Raw genomic sequence first — 21,062 nt, 5'->3', positions numbered from 1 at the left:
TGCTTTTAAACAGAGGGGAATATGCATTCTTCCTCTATTATATTTTGGTATTTATTTTCAATCCATTAGTTATTCAGAGAAATTCATATCCATCAATATTCTGAGAGCTGGATAACCTTCATATTCACTTTCTCACTGTGACCAGTAATACTGAAGCATCATGGAAGAATGTTAACATCACCCAAAACGGTGACAAAAGTACATCTTGAAGTAATCAATTAAGGCAGAGACTCTTGTCAACTTTATCTTAGTTCAAATGTGTTATTCCTCTGTGTTTAGCTTTTCAGTTGACCGTGTCCTTTTAATCAACTTAAAATGTAGCTAGTCATTTCAGGTACTACATCTATAAAGCTACAAAAAAAGTCAAGATGACAACTAGATTTTCCAAAAATCTTTTTTAAGGGTTTTCTCTCAGCTCTTGCTTTACAGAAAACCACATGAACAACAGGAAAAATTTAACCAAGGCATTAAGAAACATAGAAACTATCTATAAATCAATTATGTCAATGCACAAAGTAAATGGAAACAACAAAGGACCATTTTTTCTATAATCTCTCACATGATACACATAATAATCATAGATATTATTTGTAAAAGTAGCTGAGAAACAAGTTACAGGGAGAAATAACAATTTAAAGATTGCTCTTCACCTCTTATTTCAAAGAGCAATATTTCCTATATTGCTTTAGCCCTTATTTAATATTCTGCATCAAACCATGAAGAAATGTCAGATAAATAGGAGGGAAGGTATCAACCTGGAGGGATTATTTCACTGAATTAAGATACTAATACCTTCTCCTTCACATCACATCTCATCCTCCTAGCTAACAAACAGTTTCTATCTTTCTGGGACTTGGCAATATTTTACAATGCCCTTTAATTAAAATACCTTAGATTTTACCAGAAACTTTGACACAAGAGACTTTCCTTGAATAAATAACAACCCAGTCCAGAAACAAACGGAGAGGCAACAGATGATTTAGGACTATCGAACTTCAAAGTGTCTCAACAGCCAAGAATCTGCCAACTGCTCTTGACATATCCACAGAGGTTCAGGTCTACATCCTCCTTGGATGTGCATTTGTCATCTGTGGAACATGGACTTCTTAATTAGGTATCTATTCATTGCCAATGCAAAGCAGTTTAAGCAGGGACCCCCAGAGATATTTCTATATCCTTAGGCATGTGGTTTTTTGATTTTGTTTTGTTTTTTAAGGTAAAAAGAATTTTTCTCCTCACTCAAATGGGTGTAATATCAGATTTAACTGATTTAGATTTAATTGGTTTATTGAACTTCTGTCTGAGAACCAAACATTCAGATCTAGTGGTCTGCTCTAAACTAGAAAAAAAACCCCTTAGTTTGTATTACTATTTGGAGGAGTTGTGCGGGCGATGATTATTGCTGCTGCAACAAGGAGAAGGTTATATGTTCACAATCTCTATTGCCTCAATATTGTGAAAATGAGAGGTTTTCCATGTTGTAGGCCATAAACCAGTTCCACAGCTGCTGAAAATTGGCACTGTTGTACTTCAGCAGAATTACATTAAATCTTCATTTTGAAGTCAAAACAGCAAAATGAGTCAAAACAGTGTTGAAACAAAATGGCTGGTGGAATTTTGCACAGCCCTCCTGTCCACCCCAAACCCTATATGCACACTCACTTTTATTAAAAAAAAAAAAAAATGGATAAACATGCCACACTTACAAAGCAAAGACAGGTAGCTTCACACAGCACTGAGTCATAATTCAATCTAGAGTTTCCTTCAATTAGAGAATAAATAGCAGTAGCATCAGTGTAGTATTTCTAATGTGGTAGTATTTCTAATGTGTTTTTCCTCCCATACTTTTTTCATCTAAATTTTTACAACAAAAATGGCAAGAATTTTCAAAATTTGCAGCAACAACATTTAAAAAAGTAAACAGCACAAGTTTGCAATGGAATGCCAAGTAAACTTAATCTGTGCCTAAATAAAATTCAATAAGGCTTAAACCAGTTCTAAGCAGGCCACAGTTACATTAGTTCCATTGATTAAACTAAAGCAAAGGCAGCCGTCCTGTATAACTATCACTCCCTCACCAATTCTGTTTTTCTTCATCATTTATTCTTTCACCAAAAATATTGTAGTGGGACAGCTGCTGCCACATCTATGCCACCAGCCCCAAAGAAAGGCACAGCTCAGATGTGGGAGTGAAGAGGGAGTCAATGGACTGCACTAACACCCAGTATGATAACAGTTACTAGAGCAATAGCTGGAAGTACTGGAAAATAGATGGGGGGGGATAAAGGGGGTTGGGTGCAAGTTTCCATCTATGCGATGGGCAAGGGTGAGGGTGATGGATATGTGAACAAGACTTAGGGGGCACCCAGAAGGGGGTGGGGAGTCCCCCAGCAGCTGATTGTTGAAGGGGGAAGGGTCCCATCACCAAGCCAGCAGTGAAACTGGAAGTGAACTACCAGTGGCACTTCCTGTGTCACAACTGGCACTTCCAGGGGGTGCATGGCCAATCTCAGGGGGTGCACATGCACCCACTGCACCACCTATGCTTCACCAATGACAGTGCAAATATTGTGAGGGGAACACGTATGATATAATCACAATGACGGCCTGTGAATTATCCAGTGAGCCATAGTGGCCAAAGGACTGGTGGTAGAGGTATTGTGGTATATATTTATTTATTCATATAGCAATATATATTTTTGCAAAAAACAAATGAGTTGCATCACACATGGACCAACTCCCCAGTGACAGCTGCCAGGCCATGTGGAAGAGGATCTTTCACAAGCACCTGCAGAAGAAATACAGAGATGTGAACTAGCAGGTAGCCCACCAAGTACTCCCAGTGCAGGCATGGTGACACAAAGGGGTAGAGAAGCCAACCATACTGCCCCAGAGAAACTTGCCTGTGGAAGGCAGGGACAATTGACTGCCTCCTGTGGTACTTTCCATATGCCAAAGGAGTGTGGATGAAAGTGTTTATACTCCTCAAAATGGTAACAGGGGTTAAAATCCTAACCAGAGAAGCGGTGCTGTTTGGACATGTGTCCAAGCAGCAGGGAATCCCAATGGCCCACTTTGACCAATTCATCTTCTGTTTCAGAAACACCCTGTGAAAGTCTAAGAACCTGCTCATGCAAAGGCACACAACCTCTCATTAGAGGCCTATGTCAAAATAGGATTAAGTGAGATGCAAGTGTACTACAAGACAGTGGTACAAGACATCACAGAGGAGATGGTAGGAACTATATGGAAGAGGATGGACTGGCACAGACTGCTCGGGGTAGGACCCCAGAAGAGAGTGATGATGAAGACAAGGATGATAACAACAATGGTGGCAGAGTTGGCAAGAGAGAAGATGATGATGATGATGACAGTGACAACAGCGATGGCTAAAAACACTGGGAAAGACAGGAGCAGGGGAGGATAGAGGGGGAAGGGATGTTAGTGGGGAGGTTGCTTCATTATGACAGGCAAGGAAGATGGTGATGAACATGCAGGAGAATAGACACACAGGAGCACAGGTGTAATCACATGGATATTGTGATGGGAATATGTACAATATAATCACGTCGGGTTTTGGACTGTCAAGTGAGCCATAGTGGCCACAGGACAGGTTGCTTGTGGTATTGTGGTGTATATATGTGTACACACACACACACACACACACACTTGCCTGTCAAGAATGATGAGGGGGGGAGCAGGTGGGGATGGAGCCCTGTGCCTCCCCCCATCCAGGCCCACTCCCCACTTCTCTTATGCTGCTTGGGGACCAGGCCTGCTCCTTCCTGCAGTGGTGGGAGGAGGGGAGGAGTGGGCCCAGGCCCAATGTGGGCTATGGCAGTGGGGGGAGGAGCAGCAGGCCCAGGCTGACTCAGCAGTGATGGGGGGATGGGAAGAGTGGGTTTAGGGCTGACACAGGCGAGACGTGGGCCTGAGCCTGAGCCAAAGCCCAAGAGGGAGAAGAAGCCTGTTTCTCCCATCCCCACCACTACTGCCAGGGCAAGCCCATTCCTCCCCCCACCCATGCTGGGCCTGCTCCTCCCCCCACTGCTGCTGCATCAGCCCATGACAACAGAATGGGGGAGGGACATCCTGAGGCCAGTGCCCATGGCCTTCCCCCCCCCCCCCACGGCATCCCAACCCTGCTCCCCCCTCCACTCCATCATCGCCACCTGTAGGGAATAGGGCGGGGGGGGGGGGGGTGGGTAAAGTCAGCTGCACTGGCCTCACCACCACCCCCTCCATCCCCTTTGTCCCCACCATCATGGTTGTGCTCTGCCATGCTGCCACCTCCTGTCACAATGCTTATTCACACTCTGATTGGCTGTTTTAGTCAGCCAATTAGAGCATGAATAAAGTGTTATGGACAGGCAGACAGACAGATTAAAGCTTTCATAATATATCTTTTTGCAAAGTGTTTTACCATCATGCTCAGCATTGGCTCCATGTAATTGTCTTCATCACTGGTTTCCATTACTGAACACATACTGCTTTTGACAGCCGTTTAATGATAGCCAAAGTAGTAAATGAGTTTTCCTTGTACGTGAATGTAAAATGAAAATCTTTATTCTCCATGCTAATTCAGGGAAGAAAACCTTGTCTTACAGTTGAGTAAATACAGCAACTTCCCAAAGATGGCATTTCAGAAATAGCATAGAGCAGTGGTTCCCAAACTTTTTGTGCTGTCAGCTAGATTGGTGAGCCCAATCTGGCACAGGGCTAGGCCAGCTGTGTCACAGTTCAACTTTGTACAGTTTGAAAAATATGTCAGCAGGGGAGAAGTGGCAGTGATAATTACAGCTGTTCTCCCACTGCCAAATTTCTAGAGCCATGGCATGCCCCACAAGCTAGATGATATAGCTGCACAGATCAGATTTGGCCCATGGGTTGAGGGTTAAGACCCCTGGCATAAAAGACAAGGGAACAATGGAAGAAAGCAGCTACGGGCAAATCTTTACACAAATAACACCACAGAACCATAAGCCAATTGGCTGTAACAGAACAATAAGCCTACCAGCTATAATGTACAACCCAGTCCCACCAGTCTCTCCTGCCAAGCCTCCCAGGGAGGGTTCTCTCTACCCTGCAATGTGATGCCGCTACTCGTTCTGTCGGTCTGCTCGACTCAGCCCAACTCCACTGCAAAGCTCTTGCTCCTCCGGCTGCCAGAAGGGAACTGCCAGCTAGGTTTTTGGCCTGGGGTGCTTATAAATGCCAGGCCCTGCCCCCTTCTGGTCAGGTGACCTGCTGTGGTTGCCCCAGCAATCGACACCTGGGCTGCCCTAATTTCTTCCTAGGAACGGGGCACCCGAGTGCCCCCGTGACAGACAGATTAAAAAAAAAAAATGTTAGATGTATATTTTCAGGAGAGCTTTGTGTTTGTCCCCCAGCATTTATCCTTTCTGTTAGTTGGCTTGACTAAGCCAACTAGCAGTTAATAAAAGTTATTTGGTTTCTACTTGCTGACAAACCTGCATTAGTGGAGCTGGGAGAAATGTCACTGGGAGTTGCAACATATTGCACTCAAAAACTTGTCTAATATCATTCCTAACTGTACAGCAGCTCCAATAAAAGTTATCACCCCCCCAAAAAAAAACAAATGTCTGTATGTACCCATAGTGTTTCCAAGTAAAGTTGAATGTGTATTGGTGGAGCCAAGCATGGAGAAATTTTTGCTACAAGATGGCCATTGCCATAGATATGGAGGAGATGAATAGGATATTTACTTCCAAAGATGTCAAACTGATTCTTTCACATGAACTATGGAAGAGAAATGGCCAAGGTTGAAGAATACGTACATGCCCCTCCTTTACTTACAGGCCAGTATGGCTGTCTTCTTTTCAGTCAATGGTTTTATGAATATTGTGATTGAGGCCAGCTACAACTGGAAATCCTATGCAAGTAATCATATTACAAGTAAGATTATGTTGGGTGATACAAAAAGGTAACAAGGAGTGGAAACATCACTTTTCTGGTGTGGAAAATAAAGACACATGGTAGCTTGTTACAAAACAAAGTAAATGGCATGGCTCTCACATCATTTATATCTTTCAAGCACAAAAGCAACACAAAGAAATATTCTTTCTTCTTCCTGTCTCCCACCTACACATTTTCCATAGGCTAAGTCTGGACACAAAGCCATATGTTCAGCTCTTTACGATGCTGAAAAATAGTAAACATACAGTTGTGTATGCTCTTTTCTTGTTTCAGTAGGTATCTGCATTCAATCAACTGAAATTGTTCTAAAATGAGAAACTTGTGTAGCCTTAATTCTAAGATAAACCATTCTGCTGCAAACAGATCATAGCAACACATTGCATTCTTCCACAAATAAAAGGCTGAAGAGGGATGGAAAGGCTTAGATATTATTTGGTCATCTTCTTTACATTCCGTAGGTCACAATAAGTCAAGAGAGCCAACATCAGAGTTACAGAAAATATTTGCTGAGCCTGATCTCTCGCATGCACACATACCTGTCACTCTCTTAAACCAAATTTAAACAGTGCCCACAGCAAACAAAACTAGGGAGATGCTGGGTAAAAAGTACTTTTCAAAATCCACCTACTTCATCTTGGTGCTTAAAAGGGACTTGACCTCTTTTGAAACCTGGCTCTTGGACCAATTCTTCATGCCAGTGGAAGCCATTGGTGAAGCTTTGCAGATGATATTATTTTCTTGCCAGCTACTAAAATCAGATGTGAAACTTGATGACTGCCCCAAGAAATGTGAGAAGCAAGGGTTTGTTTGTTTTTTGGGGGGGGGGTGATAACTTTTATTGGAGCTGCTGTACAGTTAGGAATGATATTAGACAAGTTTTTGAGTGCAATATGTTGCAACTCCCAGGGACATTTCTCCCAGCTCTGCTAATGCAGGTTTGACAGCAAGTAGAAACCAAATAACTTTTATTAACTGCTAGTTGGCTTAGTCAAGCCAACTAACAGAAAGGATAAATGCTGGGGGACAAACACAAAGCTCTCCTGAAAATATACATCTAACATTTTTTTTTTTTTTAATCTGTCTGTCACGGGGGCACTCGGGTGCCCCATTCCTAGGAAGAAATTAGGGCAGCCCAGGTGTCGGTTGCTGGGGCAACCACAGCAGGTCACCTGACCAGAAGGGGGTAGGGCCTGGCATTTATAAGCACCCCAGGCCAAAAACCTAGCTGGCAGTTCCCCTCTGGCAGCCGGAGGAGCAAGAGCTTTGCAGTGGAGTTGGGCTGAGTCGAGCAGACCGACAGAACGAGTAGCGGCATCACATTGCAGGGTAGAGAGAACCCTCCCTGGGAGGCTTGGCAGGAGAGACTGGTGGGACTGGGTTGTACATTATAGCTGGTAGGCTTATTGTTCTGTTACAGCCAATTGGCTTATGGTTCTGTGGTGTTATTTGTGTAAAGACTGGAGGACCGGGAGAGGCTGTAGGGGACAGAAGAGGCCTCATTAGGAGCTCCCCAGTGGAGCGGGGGGGGGGTTCCTGGGGGCCCTGGGAGGGCACAGCAATTGGTGGCGGAACTGGCACTGCGTGTGAGCGCCGGAGAGAGGCGCGACATTGGTGGGGTGTTGTGACCCCAGCCCAACATTATAAAACTATATGACACCAAGACGTGGCGGGCGAGATAGAAGGTGCTGAATCGCCTACTTGGCATGGCAGGGGGCACTAGGGAGATCACGGCCGCTCCTAGGTCCCCGCGTCATGACACTATCCCACAGAAAGAGAGGACATATAGGAAACACTGATTTCTCAAACAAAACAATAAACGACCGAGCTATGGTTGATGCTCCACCAGATTGATGATAATTATATCTATAAGACAGAAGCCACTGATTGAGGTACACCAGTCTCTGGAAGTAAATAGATGAAACAAACTCTCTGCCTGACAGCATGCAATGTGAACCTAGATATGCATTAGCAGGAATGTTGTGGCTTTTTGTTTGTTTGTTTGTTTTTTAATATAGCCCTGCACATTAAAACGATCTTTTGTTCTTACAGTAAAACCGGTCCAAGTTTGAGCCTTCATAGATATTTTTCTAGGTTAGCAATCTGAATGCAGTATTACTTCTACCTAAGATCTGACCTTCTGTGCCTTTTTTCACATGTACAAAGTCCATGCAGAAAACCCAAGTGATTCCCTGCTAAATTAACTAAAAAAAAGTATTAATGCCATAACTTAGAACTATTGAGCAACTCAGTAGCAAGCCTCCAAAGTGCATTTTGAAAAAAGGGGGGAAAAAAAAAATCAATTTAAGCTCTCAAGAGCTTATTATACATCAAGAGGTTTTTTTAAAGAGTGAAATTAGTACTTTAGAATTATTCTCTTCAACTTCCCTTGTCTCATCATGCTTTCTTCATGATCTTGCATTACAGGTTTTTTAACTCTAACTTTAAAGTAAAAGGGTAAGTACAGTAGTATGCTAACTACCAATACAGCCTGGTGTCTTGTATAGATAATGGTTTCTGCTGCCATTATCTGATGATCACGAGCCTTAGATTCATTTGGGAGATGAGCAGAAGTCTGATGCATAATAAGTAAAACAGCTGCATCCATTGGTAAAATACACAGTTTTAACAAAGAATTATAAACCATAACAAATGAGAACAGATAAAGAAGAAAAGAATGTTCCCTTATATAACTTACATCAGCACTAGGACACTATGTCTAGCTATGCTGTAATTTGACTTTTAAACAAATCATCTCCTTGCTCAACTCAGCTTGACCTGTGAGTTCCAGAACCGCCCACCCAAATTTGCTGAAGAATGTCATGCTACATGCTGTCTGAGTTGCATAAGTGGTAGGACACATTTAACTCATTTTATTGCATGTCTGCCCAGTTGAGGGTTACCTCTCTGGAAAATTGCTTCTCAGTGCACATTTCACTTTTAATGAAGCATGAACATGGTAGCCACTACAGAGTTAAACATACTCCTAACCTCACCAACTGTTCTCTATACTACTGAAATAACTAGAGGAGAATCCATGACAACCTGCATTCCAGATCCCAGAATCTCAAACATTTGCACACTAGGCCAACAGCTGCTTTATACAACATTATATCTGTCTGTAGTGGCAAAGTTTCATTTGTTCCCAGCAATAATTCCTGGCGACTCCTGGGTGGTTTGAGGTGGAATAAAAAGGACAAGACACTGCATTTATGACCCCACACAATGCAGATCTACTTGATACAGTTATTTTATTTTATAAAACAAATGTGTAAAATGCCAGGCATCACTAATGTGACTCTACAGAAGTGCTGTTAAACTGCCCATTGACAATATGGTTCATACATTATAAAACTTCCTGCAGCTGAGGAAGCTTGTGACTGGGGTGGTGGAGCATTCTCCCTACTGCAAGCCCTGAAGCTGACACTACTGAGACCACTGCAGGGCTGGGAGCCCCCCAGTTGATGGGCCTCCCAGCCACAGAGAAGCACCTGGCTACACGTTCAAATCAAGGATGTGATTAGAACAAGCTACAAAGTTAGAACACATTTTTTGTGGAATAACTTTGTAACTTATTGCTTATTTTATCACACCATTAATTGGTTGAATGTGTAGCTGTGTTACAAGTTAAGGTGTGATTACCCGATTAATCATGCCTGAGTGGAACAAGTAGAGAGGGCCTTTCAGACAGATCCAACAGCTGAGAAATCTGTACATGCAAAAGTATATGAAAGGTCTTCTGAAGGCTTATAAAAGCTCCCTCCTTGCCAATTGCTGCATTTAAAGAATCCTCATAATCTGGGTTTAGGCATGGCATACATGTCAGTCCTATTTAATTTCATTCTCTGAATTGCCAGAGTTTCAAGTGACAACAGCACTAGTATGTAATGCTCTACTTGTGAAAAACTCCCTCATAAGGAAACCCCCTCATAGCGGTTACCAGGGCGCAAATTGCTAGTGCTCTACAAAACAAATCACTCATTCGGTCCTTCAGTAGCTTTATATTGCACTAAAAACAAATTACTTAAAGGGTTAAAGTAGATACAGACGTGTAAGCCCTCTAGCAGCCATCCAGATCCTGTGTCAAGAAGAAAAAACTGTCCTGCCACTAAAATGAATAGTGCTACCACTGGCGTGCCTGGATGTTTGAAAAGTCTCACATGTATCTGATTACTGATCAAACCAAGAGCAAATTCTCTGCCAGCAGTTGTCATTGTCCATGAGATGAATAATAACCACCAAAATCAGCAAAAAAAAAAAAAAAGTCTTAAATTCCATTAGACCATTGTTTTGTTTTTTCAGAGGGGTAGAGGTGGGGGAAGGTTTTCATTTCTCTGCCACTCAGGGCCAGATTATGCCTTTGTGGTGCTGACTGAAATTTACTTCCAGTGACATCTCAGGAAGCAGGATTACAATAGATTTCATAAACATTAGGGCTGGAAGGAAGCTCCTAAGATCATCAGGTCCAGCCCCCTGCCCTAGGGGCAGGTAGTCAGCTAGGGTCAAAGGATCCCAGCAAGATAAACATCCAAATGTTTCTTGAAAGTGTCCGGAGTAGGTGCTTGCACCACCTCTGGGGGGAGTTTATTCCAGGCCTTGGGGGTTCAGACAGTAAGAAGTTTTTCCTTATGTCCAGTCTATAATGGTCTTGCAGGAGTTTGTGACCACTGGACCTTGTCATCCCTTGGGGTGCTCTGGTGAAGAGGTGTTCCCCCAAATCCCAATGCACATCCCTTATGTACTTACAGGATGTCACCATGTCACCCCTGAGCCTATGCTTCTCCAGGCTGAAGAGTCCCATAGCACACAGCCTTTCTTCATAAGGCCTGTTCTCTTGCCCCATGATCATGCACATGGCTCTCCTCTGGACTCTTTCAAGCTTCTCCATGTCCTTCCTAAATTGTGGAGCCCAGAATTGGTTGCAGGACTCCTCACTGTACTTGGCCTTGTTGAGGCTGCAGCTGAAGATGACATCCTGGGTCTTGCTCAAGAAGCATTGGTGTATTAAGATGCAAGCCAGAGTTTTGCTTGCTTTGCCAGCTGTGGTATTGCATTGGTGGCTCGTATTCATCTTGTGGTCAGTCATGACCCCCAAGTCTCTTTTGGTCATTTGGTAAGTGTAGCATTGCAGAGCCTATAAGTGTGATACAGGTTTTTATTCCCGAGGTAGAGCACCTTACATTTCTCCATATTAAATACCATCAGGTTTTCACCCATGCACCTTGGAAGCCTGTTGAGGTCAGCCTGGATCACCAGCCTATCCGCAAGCATGGAGACTTTGCCCCAAAGTTTGGTGTTGTCAGCAAACTTGGCCAGTCTGCTTTTGACACATGTCCAGATCGTTTAAGAAGACTTTCAAGAATACAAGTCCGAGAACGGAGACTTGGGGGACACCACTAGTCATCAAGTGCCATTTTGATTTGGTTCCATCAAGTACCATTCTCTGGGCCCATCCTAGGAGCCAGATCCCCAGCCATCAGACTGTGGAGTAGTTCAGGTCACAGTTGTCCTCATGGAAACATTGGGCATCATGAGACAGCAGGTCAGAGGCTTTTTTTGAAGTCCAAATATATGACATCAACCTCTTCCCTTTGGCCAGGTGATATATCACCTGGTCATAGAAGGAAATGAAGTTGGTTAAGCAAGACCTATCCACAACAAACTTGTTCTGGATATCCCTCAGAATGTTTCCTTCTGTTAGCCCGTCAACAATGGTTTCAAGAATGGTTCAAGTGGCTGAAACTTTTCTCTTTTAAATTTTCCAAAGTGCCTGGAGTCCCACCGATTCTCAGTATGGAAGAGAACCACTTCACAGCATTGCAAAGATCTGAGTGCTCTCTCATAAGGGCAGAATTAACTGATTCACTAGCTACTCAAGTGAAGTAGGAGTTACAGATGACACCAAGCTGAGGGGAGTAGTAGATAAACTGGAGGCTAAGGTTAGGATTCAGAGAAAACTAGACAAATTGGAGGATTGGACTGTTGCCCTGTGGGGTCAGGCCAATGCTCAGGATCTCAATTACCGCACTGTTAGATGAGGGCATGCTGTACAATTGTACATACACACACACAAAAATCAATTAGGCATGCACACACACTCTAGGTGTATACACCCCCACCAGGCACATGCACACACTACCAACTCAGGCACATGCACATCCAAAATTACCAGCCTAGGTACATGCACACCTACACACTATACACACCAAAAGTTAGACAAAAGTCAGTTGTTAATACCCACACACCCAATATAATTAAATGGATCACTGGTTTATATGTCACCCCCCCCCCCCCCCCAAATGATATACATTGGGCGTGTGTGCATTGACAATTGATTTTTGTCTAACTTTTGGTGTTTATAGTGTGTAGGTTGAATTGGTGATAGGTGTGCATGTGCCTAGGCTGGTAATTTTGGTACACACACAAGTTTCTAACTTGGATGGTATGATATATATGTGTGCATTTGGAGTACTTGGGATACCTGGGGGAACATTAAGGTGAGGCAGTGAAAGTGTAAGGAGTGAAAGTTACCAGAACCAGGATTAGAACCGGTAGACTAGAGAGAAGCTGGCTGAGGAACTGAAGCTTGGGGTTACTTTAAGTTAATTAATTAAAAGGACAATGCCCAATACCTGCAGAGCAAGGGAGCAATGCCGGAGAGAAGCCGACAGGCTGGGACTGGAGCTGGAGCTGCAGGGGAACCAAAAGGAAGGCAAGGAGAGGGAAACTGGGACTGGGGAGAACTGGACGGGCTAAGGGGGAACTGGGAGCTGACTTGGGGAACCATGGGTGCTGGAGAGGGACTGCCAGGGAGCTCAGGAAGCTACAGAGGAGGGGCTGCTGGTGCCAGGAGGTAGAGGAAGGGCTCCAGCTCCAGGGGAAACTGTAGGGCAGTGCCAGGAGGGCCAGGGCTGAATCAAGAGACCCAGCACCAGGCTGGAGGGGTGCAGAAAAGTTGGGAGCAGGCCAGAGGGCTACAGAGGCCCCAGAAGGCTGTGCAGGGGACACATGCTAAGAAGACTGCAGGTCCTGGAAAGGGGACTCCAGTCAGATCAGTAAGCTGGGAGGAGGGGCTCTGGGTGCCAGGAGCCAGAGAAGGGCTCTGGCTGCCAGCAGAGACTGAGGGGTCTCGGTGGTGGGGGGAAGCTGGAGAGGCTGCAGGGAGTTGCAGCAAGTGTGCCGGAAGCCAGAGAAGGGCTTCAGGCAGATCAGGAAGATAGGGAGGAGGGGCTCTGGGGAGCAGAGATGGAAAGCTAGGAACAGAGAGAAAAATCACAGAGGCAGTGGAGCAGAGATGGGAAGTAGGGGAGGAGAAAGAGACAGAGAAAGTGGAGGCATCAGGACAGAAATAGAAAGCTAGGAACTGAGGGAGACACAGCGAGAGATCGTAAGGGCACCATACCAGAGATGGGGAGTAGGGAACAGAGAGACAGGAAAGAATCGGGAGCAGAAGGCAGGAAGAGACTGGAATTGGCGAGAAGGCAAGGGCAGAGAGAGACACACAGAAGGAAGATTAGAGGGGCAGAGAACAGGAACTGGATCAGTAAGAAAAAACCCAACTCGGGTTCTAAATTAACAGTGGGTTTATTGGACAGGAATAGATGGTGACACAATGTCTTATTGGTTCCTTTGCACCCATGCACGCACACAATGGCAGTCAGGGTTAAAGAGGCTTTGTGCAGGGGCTGAAGTCCAGGAGGAGAGAGAGTCCAAATTGTAGGAGAAAGTGTGCAGGTAATATCTACCTATTCCAGGTAGGAAGTTGATCCTCAATCTCCAGTCAGGGTTTCCTTCAGCTCAGTCTTGTCCAGAGGGGGTTGTCGGCAGGGCGTCTGGGGTGGATAGGCAGTGTGACGTTGATATAAAAATCGTGGTTCGTTTCTCGGGAGGAGGAAAAAAAACCTTCACAGACACACTCTATTAGCAACACAAAAGGTATATATTTGCAAATAGGGTCAGAGAGAGAGACAAAAGATCAATCACTCTGCCCCCCAGCACAATCATTAGCAGGCTTTTATCCCCCCTCTCCTGACCACGTGTGTAGAAGGAGGAATTTTTACAACTCATTTCCGGTTCATACAAACATATATGTAAACATGTCGCTTCATACGTCCCATGTGCATTATAATTAACTACTTAAGTATGCGGGGCAGGTAGGCTTAATATGCATTAGGCTATCACGCGTGCATGGATGGAACCCAAGGTTACTCAAGGTTCAACCTGAAGGCAAAAATGGCATTTGCTCTTATCTTAGCCTTAGGAATGTGGGGTCATGAAAGAAAGTGTGATTTAGTGTAACAAAGAGATAGTAAATTTGCAGGACAGAGAGGGAGTGATACCTTAGTACAATGGGCTTTTGGTGGTTTTTCCCATCAATTTCCAACCCCCCCCTTCCCTCTCCCATTAAGGAGACAAGGAGGGGTAGCAGCTGTGTTTTTTTTTTTTTCCCCCTAAATCTGCTATTGATAATGCATTTTTAATAATATTTCTAACAACGTGGAGCTGGTCTGGTCCAGATGGAAAAATGGCATTCCCATTAGGTCTGTCTTCACAGCCCATTTTATAGGGGCAGACCTTCTATGACCCTAGTGGCAGGGGGCATGCCCAGGCAAGGGTCAGCCCCTGGTGCACTGAGCATATGTATTCCAGGTCAGGACATGCAGTTTCAGGCATCTATAATGGTAGGTTGGGTGGCTTCTGCAGTAGTCTTTGTCTTCCAGACCTTGAGCCAGGGAGGGTCTATGTAGGGTGATGGTTGGGTCATTGAGTTGATGGTTCAGTCATTCAACTCAGAGAGCTATTTTTAGACCTACTGCCATCGTCTTCCAAGCACCCTCATTCATCCCCATTCATTCAGGAACCAATTTACATAGGAGGGGTAAGTATGAGTCACACAGTTACAACAGGGTTACAACAGGGTTTTCCCCAGGAAGGGGACACAAGATGGAAACTTGCCTGTAAAGTAATGTCACAGGCCTAAGCCATACAGTATTAATATGAAACAATAAAAATCAGTGCAAACATAACAGAACAATATTTGCAATAGAAAAAAGGGGTTTATTAAAATAATAGCATACAAGAACTTATATTAGCTTACCTAATATTACTTGTAATCACTTAAGGGACAGAGAGAAAATGGTTAGGAGAAGGGGAAGGAGTATATTTTTAAATAATAATAATAAAAGAAGCAGAACTGGAGGTTTTGCTACAGGACTAAAACAAATCTCATCGGCCAAGGACAGCCATTACACATAAGCTGGTTTCAGTGATCAGAAACTAGTTTAAACCTGTAACAGAACAGACATTCAGTGCACATTAACCAGTTTGAAAATGGCTCAAACAAATTTGAGATAAATCTGGTTGAATGTAGTATCAGACTTAACTGATTTGACTCAAACCGGCTTATGCATCGTCTGTCCCAGACCTTTTGCTGGTTCGAGTTAAATCAGATACCCCCTGTGGCACAAAGCCACCTTGGTTTCTCCCCAAAATCTCTGCCCTGTGACACTGTGACTAAAATCTCTGAGCTGCAACCATTTGATTAAGGTGGGCCCTGCACACAGGGGACAGCACCCTCAGCCTGTCTATTTAGGTAACTTGAGCTGGCTGCATTCCTGAGGGAGGGGGGAAATCTGCTCCCTCTGCCTATGTGACTTGCATCAATTACCTGGGTGGGGGGTTTCTACCTGGGGAGCTGGAATCTGCCCGATAACAGGTGATGTATTTCAAATTGGTTGGCTGACAGCCAACTGGGGCTGACCTCCACTGGACCAGGTGAATGAGGTCACAGGGGCTCCATAAGTTGGGGGTGGGGGTGGGGAGGGAAGGAGGCGATCTCTCTTCGGCCATGAGGTGAAGCAGCAGCCATGCGGGGGACACAGAGGAGCTTTACCATCTGAAACTAGCTCTCTCTCACCCCAAAACTCATGAGCAAGGAACTGCCTGCCCCCAAAGGGAAACTTCACCTGCCTTTGGAAGATGCTTGTGAGTAAGCTACTCAATCAGATTAGATATTTAGCTGGCAGTAACACAGATGCGTAATCAAAAGGCTGCCTCAGCCACACTGTTTGCTCTTTAGGATTTCTAAGATATTGCTCAAACCTGTACCCTAGTTTACCCTACCCCTTGTAACCAATAAAGTTCTCCTTTTTGACTGGTGTGGGGGACTTATTGAGGGGTGGGTCTAAATTACACCAGAGAGACCCCTTAGGTCTGCGGACTAAGGGAGACTTTACTTCTTGCCCCCTGACTTGGGGAAGTGTCCCAAGTGCCTGTACCAGGTCGAGTACCCATCGGACTATTAGGCCTGTGTTTCCCCGAGGACACAGGGCTGAGACAGTCCCTTCTCGGGGTGGTGGCGGCGACATTACCCCTAGACTAGCGAGTGTGCTCCGGGAGAGGGGTCGGCCAAGCATATGGCACCCCTAGGGAGGCATTCGGAGCCTGGAAGGTGGTTGGCTCAAGGCAGGAGCACCCCCTACTGGCCCATCACACCCCCAGTATCCCAACATGCTCTCTTAGTGGGGCTCTCTGCTCCAGCCAAGCCCCACTGGTCCCACCCCTCTGCTCCACAGCCCAACAAGAGGTGGTGATTTATTTTGCAGGTGTAGCTTAACTCTCACAGTGGACAATAAGGTGAATATGAGCCAACAGTGAGCCCTTGTTGTGAAGAAAGCAAATGGCATACTGGGCTGCTTTAGTAGGAGATGTGCTAGGGAATAGAAGTGATTCTTCCCCTCTATTCAGCACTGAGGAAGCCACATCTGGATTACTGTATCCAGTTTTGGGGACCCCACTACAGAAAGGATGTGAACCAATCAGAGACAGTCCAGCATGGGTAATGAAAATGGTTAGGGTGCTGGGGAACATGACTTGTGAGGATAGGCTGAGGGAACTGGACTTATTCAGTCTGCAGAAGAAAAAAACTGAGAAGAGATTTAATAGCTGCCTTTAACTACCTCAAGGGGGGTTCCAAGAAGATGGAGCTAGACTGTTTTCAGTGGTGGTAGCTGACAGAACAAAGAACAAGGGCCTCAAGTTGTAGCAAGGGAAGTTTAAGTTAGATATTAGGGAAAATGGTCTGATGAGGAAGATCATAAAGCACTGGAACAGGTTATCCAGAGAGTCTGTAGAATCTCCATCCTTGTGGGTTTTTAAGACCCAGCTAGACAAAGCCTTGGCTGGGATGAGATAGTTGGGGATGCTGCTGCTTTGAGCAGAGAGAGTTGGACTTAATGACCTCCTGAGGTCCCTTCCAACCCTAATTTTTTAGGATTCTATGATTCAGGTGCCTGCTTATTCCTTCTCTTATTAAAAAAGTTACTATGACAACACCTATGCCACATTGTACATGGGAATTCAGAAGGGTTTGTGAAGGTCTTGCACCTGAACCACTAAAATATGATCTCCTTCACTTTTTTCTTCAGTTAGACCAGCCTGTGTTTTGAGCAACAGGACCAAAGTTTCAAATCCTTAAGGTAGACAAAAATCTAATGAGCAGTCTATTTTTAGTGAGCCAGTAACTGTGAGCAGAATTTCCAGTGTTGCTGTACTTTCATCTGTAAATGAAGTTTTCATGAAAAGATTTAAAAAATCCTGAATGTGGTAACTAATTGTGAAGGAGTAAGACAAAACTCACAACATGGAGGGCCAGCAGGACTGCAGCTGGAGACTGGAAAGGAAGGAATACCCACCCAACTTCCAGAGCAGCCTCTCGCTCAGGATTGGAGGAGGGAGGCTGCTCAAAGGCATTTCCGGCCCTGGAGATGGGCAGAGGGGGGTCCGTTCCCTGCAGGCCGCAGGGAGAGAGGAGCGGCTGAGGGCCTCAGCAGGCAAAGACTGAGAAAACTGCCTGAGGAACGCTGTGGGAGTGACCCTGAGGCAGGCGGAGGCCTACACACTGAGGCCAGTGGTAATCTCCGAAGTGGAGCTGCATCTGAGGATCTGGAGCAAGGAAGTTCACAAGGCCTGAGAGAATCTCCAGAGTGGAGTATTCTGACAGAGGATCCAGAGGAGGGCCTGAAGGAAAAGAAACTACAGCCACAGGTAGAGCCTTTCTGCACATGGGGGAGACCCCAGATAGACTGTGAATGTTCATAGGGGTGCAGGGTCAGCTAGCACATGGCAAAGAATGGACTAAGGGGGGGTTTTTTGGTCTGGATTATGGTGATTGGGATGCTGAGCACCTGATCACAAGTAAAAAGGGGCATTGCCAGAGCCTGACAAAAAGGCTGAGAAGCAGCCAGGGTTCTCTGTGGTTTTTTTGCTGTTTCTTTTGATTTTCTTGAGCACAGACCAAGACAGGACGGCGACTTGGCTGTGGAAGAAAATTGTGAACACCATCTGGAGAGGCTATGCTGGGATAAAGGGGAGGTTTTGGAGCCCCACAGAAGAAACAGGGATCACCATGGGCAGTGCCTCTCAGGAATATACATGTTATCAAAGTCATGGCAGGTGAGAAAACATAAGATCCACTTCCTAGCAGACTAGGTGATCCAGAGCCAAGGTCCATCCTATCGCCACCTGTAGGCAGCCGAGCTCAGGGCAGTGCTGGCAAGCTTTACAATACCTAGAATCATCACACTAATCAAAGCATTAAAAAAGTTCTACCTATAATTCAATTCAAATGGTCTGCAACTAGAGACTACTAAATGAACCGCCACTAACTTAATTGTCCTAGACCTGGTCTCCTTTCATCCTGCCAATGCTTCTTCACATTAAAATAGAAATGCAAAAGGTGTCCATCAAATGTTTTTTGATCAGGGTCAATTTGTTTTTTTTCCAGCAGCAGTGGTCTCAATTTACAATTAACTGCTGCACACACCAGGTATAAAAGTAGCAGCCTGAAGGTTTAATGGACACTCATTCAAACACCTAGAGTCAATAGGGGCCTGACTAAAACATGTTTGTTGATTTTTAGCTCTCTTCCTACTCTGCAGAAAAAAGTAAATGTTACATGGCCACCATTTATCAATTACTACAATACCCTCTAGCTGCCAGCATCTTCCCAGAAGAGGGCTTCTCCCCACCCTGATTCAGTATGGACATCATAAGACTGATGTCCAGCTTCCTGATATATAGGGTCATATTTCTGCTTTTTAAATTGAGGAGTGAGATCATTGGTAAGCCAGTGTCCAGAAGCATCCTGCCCTGGTTACTGCTCTGTCATTGGGAATACATAGTAACTTTGTTGCTTAGCCTAAAACTGTCACTGGTGCACAAATGGTTAGAGTACATTTGGCTTGATTTTTCCCACACATGGAAACTCACTGTAATAAAAGATAAATTTGAGAACAATTCCCTTTCTGTAAGATAATTAATAATATGAACATCTCTCCCAAACCAGGAATAATGAACTATAGGACATCTCCAGAACAGATGCTAGGGGGAAAAATTTAAATTTTTCTCTAGACAAAAGCTAAAATAAATCCCCAAAATAAAAGATTTGCAAGCAAAAACTTAGATCAGTTACACTTAAAGGACATTCCATTTGGCTTACAGAGCTACAACCTGCTTGTCATGAGAGTCAGTGTGAGTGCGTGGCCTCTGATCTCGGTCAAGGTGCATCATGTCCTCAAATCCCAGCAAAGACCTGACCACAACAATCACAGAACTCTACTCCTAGGAGGGAAGAACAAGACCCAAGGCAGACAATTTGGCTGGAATGGTTTAGTCAGGGATGATCCTGTCTTGAGAAAACAGCTGGACTAAATGATCTCAATGAGATCCCTTCCAGCCCTTCTTTCCTCTGACCCTATGAATACAAATAAAGCAATCAAAACCCATTACTTGACTATAAGGGGGCCCTCTCTCTGAACAGGACAAGCTAAATGCTTTAACTGCCCCTTATAAAGTTTAAGTTTATCATACTTTTATCACCTTTCTTTTGGTAACCACATGATTTGTTCTTGTTTAAAATTTAAATCCTGAGATAATGAGCACGCTAATCCCAGTATGAATCATAGAAAGTTAGGGTTGGAAGGGACCTCAGGAGATCATCTAGTTCAACCCCCAGCTCAAAGCAGTACCACCCCCAACTACTTCATCCCTAACTGTGTCATAAAAGCCTCTAAGGTGGAGATTCCACCACCTCTCTGGGTAGTCTGTTCCAGTGTTTTACTGCCCCTCCTAGTGAGAAAATTATTCCTAATATCTAACCTAAATTTACTTTGCTGCAACTTGAGGGTACAACCTACATAAAGAGAAGTTGGACTCTTGCTGAGGAAAATAATTGTATGACAACATCATTCTGATTGTCTGGGTAGATCGCTTTGGATGGGATCAAAACTACTATAATAGAAACACAACACTGTACCCCTATGCCAAAGGGGTGACAGGAAGAGGAATAGGCTTGTGATGTAAGAGAGTAAACATAAGTCTGACTTTTTAGCAGTGGAAAACATTACCATCTCCTCCCTTCTTTCCTATATTAGGTTTCTCTCTACATTTACTGCTCTCTCAGTTGTCTTGAAAATTACTGTTTTGCTGGTATTTTTTAAATAATCAAGCTAGCATTTATTTTACAGTACCCAATCAAAGCCTAGTCCTTCCTAGCACCTTCCACCAATCAATCTTGGTTGATCACTCTCCAGTTTAGTTCTTTCACCATCTCAGTAGACAACTGAAGTTCTGTGCAAATGTGCTGCCTAGTCAGCCTAGTGTATCAGGAGCATGGTCTATACCTCCATTGTAACAGTCATCATAGGAATGGTGTGTTCCACTCAGGCTACAAATAGATGTTTGTTGTGGGATCAGCTCTGCTGGAATGTCTCCTAGCACAGCTGATCCAACTGATTGGCAAATAGACATCTCCTGGGGCCACTGTCCCACAGGTGCTGTGGCACAGGATCAGATCCCTGCTGCTCCCAAGCTTCAGGGGCCCAATCCTGAAGGACAACAGCCCTGGGTGCCTACCCCTGGCCCAGAAAACCCCACAAAGGTCCCTTGCTCTTGCAGCTTGAAACATGCTCTCCCAGCATCCCCTGCAGGTGAATGCCAAGGGCACATATTTTATGCCATAGAGCAGGGGAACCCCATAGGGTCTGTGCTCCCCACTAGCAGATATGCACCCTGGAATCATCTACTTGGGGCAGCTGGAGAGCATGGGCAGCCTCAGGCTGCAGGGATTA

This window comes from Crocodylus siamensis, chromosome 2 (assembly GCF_052110815.1).
Source record: "Crocodylus siamensis isolate JL-2025a chromosome 2, ASM5211081v1, whole genome shotgun sequence".
In the NCBI taxonomy this organism is placed as follows: Eukaryota; Metazoa; Chordata; order Crocodylia; family Crocodylidae; genus Crocodylus; species Crocodylus siamensis.
The sequence above is the reverse complement of the archived record's forward strand: the minus strand, read 5'-3'. Positions refer to the sequence as shown.